Source organism: Echinops telfairi, unplaced genomic scaffold, assembly GCF_000313985.2.
Source record: "Echinops telfairi isolate 266 unplaced genomic scaffold, ASM31398v2 ScPeMD7_3533;HRSCAF=4204_0, whole genome shotgun sequence".
NCBI classification, from domain to species: Eukaryota; Metazoa; Chordata; class Mammalia; order Afrosoricida; family Tenrecidae; genus Echinops; species Echinops telfairi.
The window spans coordinates 88,905,731-88,909,066 of NW_022107431.1; positions in this window are offsets into that span (position 1 = coordinate 88,905,731).

The window sequence follows — 3,336 nt, forward strand, 5'->3', positions numbered from 1 at the left end:
CTACCTGGTCCTCAGTTTTCATTTGGTGACTGAAGATGTTGGGAGTTAGTTGGCTTGAAAAGTTCATTTCCCTCTCGATTGCTTCCTTTAGACGCTTGGGGGAAACTCTTGCCTTCCTAGGAGGGAGCAGGATCATTGTCAGTCCGATTTTCCATCCACTGCAAACATTTGTGAGAGATTGGGGACACTTGCTATTCACTGCTCAGTCTCTCGGCTTCATAGTCCTGGCTGAGGCTGGAGTGCACACATTCAGGCTCAATCTAATAAGCCGACCACTGAAACAAAAACCCTCATTGCTGCATGACAGTGGGTGGAAACATTTGAGTGGTCCTATAGTGACTATAGTCAATTCAGGGGAGTGGGGCCAAATGTGTAAAATTTGCCTCACATGGTAGTTGAATTTCCCAACTAATTTTAATAAAGGAGATATCTTGATTCTTATTTGGAACCGTGTGATTATTGTGGGGAGTAAATGAGTTAACAGATGCAAAAGCACACAGATAGTACTTGGCATATAATATGTGTTATGATGATAATTGTTATTACTTCCAGTTGGTTAAATTGTAAGAGATTGTGATCAGTACTCCCAAGCCTTTGATGTAAGACATTACTATGATCTGCTTCACAGTGTTGTCATGAGGCTCAGACTGATAATGTATATACATGAGGATAAGTCAAAGGGTATTGCTACAAAATTGTAGGAACCTTTCTTAAACAAAAATATGAAAATGTGAAGCTATTATTTCTCAGCATACCTTCCATCTAGATTTATGCACTTCTAATGTGTATAGACTTTTTAGATTTATGCCAGTTCAAAACAGCAGCATTGGCATCCTCAAAGGACTCAAATTATATTCTTTTTAAATGCTCTTTGGCTTGGGGAACAAAGATCAGTCTGAAGGGGTAAGATCGGAGCTGGAGGGTGGATGGTGTAAAGTTTACCAATGAAATTCTCCTAGGATGACCCTTCCTCATCTCAAAGAATTAACAGGTGCATTATTGTGATGGGGAAAAAATCCCTCAGCCTAACTTTTCAGACCTTTTTCTCACCAAAGTAGTTTCTAAAACTTCTTTATACTAAACTCCTGTGATTGGCCTGTATCTTTTGGGAAATTTATTAAGATTATCCTCTGGGAATCCCAGAAAACATGAGCCACCATAAGCATCTGAACTGACCTCTCTGTCTCCATTTTCCTGGCCCAGCAGAACCCCTCAGATGGCTCAGTTTTAATTGGACCTTTTTCTGAAGATACTCTAAGGAGACCAAGATGAATGAATTACTGAGAGCACTGAACTACAGCCACCCACTGAGCACAGCGATAAGTGAAAACATATTGTTCGAAATAAATTCATGCAGGTATGAACTGGAAACCCAATAGCAATATTTTTTTACTTATCTGTATGTGTGTGTGTGTGTATGCAAGAGGTGCTTCAAAAATTTCATGGAAAATTTTCATTACCCTTTAGTTGCATTCCCACCCCCCACCCCCCCATGATCCTTTTGCAGCTCCCTCTATTTGATAGACGGTAGAGCACGTTCCATGAGAAGGATGAGGAGGTAGTATTTAGGATACTCCTGAGAAGACCATTGCCTGGATGGAGTGCTGTTCTTTGCCAAGTCCGCTTGGGTTTTCTAGGACGAATTCAATCTCTTGGTCAAATAACTCAGTTAAGTATCCCAGCTGACTTTGTATTTTGTTTGATTTGCCAGCATGAATAATTCATGATAAAGACATCTCATAAATAAGCCCATCTCTTAAGTCTCTATTGAAGCAAAGTTGTGGTGGTTCTGGCTTATGCCTGATGTGCTATTGTAAAAAGACTTGAGAATATTTATATAAGAATCCACAGTTGTGAATAGAATTTAGACAGATGTCAAAAGAACATTTTACTGTCAACCCAAACTGGGATGGGGTTGCTCTACTTTAAATATTTGCTATTTTTGAAACAAAGTACTTTTATTGAGTGGTAAGATAATGGTAACTTATTATTTCAACAGGCATTTATTGAGCACCTAAGTCACTGTTCTGAAAAAAATGATTTTCCATTACAAATATTAAATGACTCTAACTTAGGGAAGGTGAAATGGAAAATTATATTCCGACAAAAAAGTTTAAGATAATCAAGCTCAGCTAATATATAGAAAGCAAAAGATGAATTTGTAACATTTCTTTTACATATTTGAAGAAATGACATGGGGGCCACATCTGACCTCCTCTGGTTTTACAAAGGAGAACCCAGTTGTGTTATGGTTGTTGTTAGGTACCCTTGAGTCGGTTCTGACCCATAGCGACCTTATGCTCAACAGAACCAAACACCACCTGGTCCTGCTCCATCCTCACAATTGCTCTTATGCTCGAGTGAAATGTTGCAGCCACAGGGTCCATCCATCTCCTTGAGGGCCTTCTTCTTTGCTGCTGCTCTGCTTTACTAAAGATGATGTCCCTCCCTAGGGATTGGTTCTTTTGAAAACATGTCCAAAATATATAAGACAGTCTCAGCATCCCTGACTCTAAAGAACCTCTGGTAATACTTCGTCCAATAGAATTGTCCGGTTAGCAGTCTGTGGTACTCTCAAGATTCCTCTCCAGCACCACAGTTCAAATACATTGATTCTTGTTCAGTCTTCTTTATTCAATGTTCAGCTTTCACATGCCTCTGAAGCATTTGAAGATACGGTGGCTTGGGTTGTCACTATCTTAATGATGACTCGTAGTGTACCCTTGTGGGTTTCTGAGACTGTTTGCGGGGGTGGAAAGCCCAGTCTTTCTTCTGTGGAGCTGCTGGTGGTTTCGAACTGCCCACCTACAGATTTCAGCCCAATCTGTAACCACTACACCACCAACTATCCTATGGCCTTGGTTAGGCACATATTAGTCTTCAAAGTAAGATCCTTGCTTTTCAATACTCTAAAGAGGTCTTGTGCAGCAGATTTATCTAATGTAATACGTCTTTTCATCTTTTCATGGGTGCTTCCATGAGACTTGATTGTGGATTCAAGCAAGACAAAATCCTTGACAACTTCAATCTTTTTTCCATTTACCATGATGTTACTTATTGGTCCAGTTGTAAGGATTTTGGTCTTCTTTACATTGAGCTGTAATTCATACTGAAGGCTGCAATCCTTGATCTTCATCCTCAAGTACTTCAAGTCCTCCTCACTTGAAGCAAGTAAGGTTGTGCATCTGCATACCTCAGGTGGTTAATAGGCCTTCCATTCCCGATGCCACATTCTTCATATAATCCACCATCTCTGATGATTTTCTCAGCATACAGATCTGGTGAGAGGATGGAACTGATGCATACCTTTTCTGATTTTAAATCATGTAGGATGTG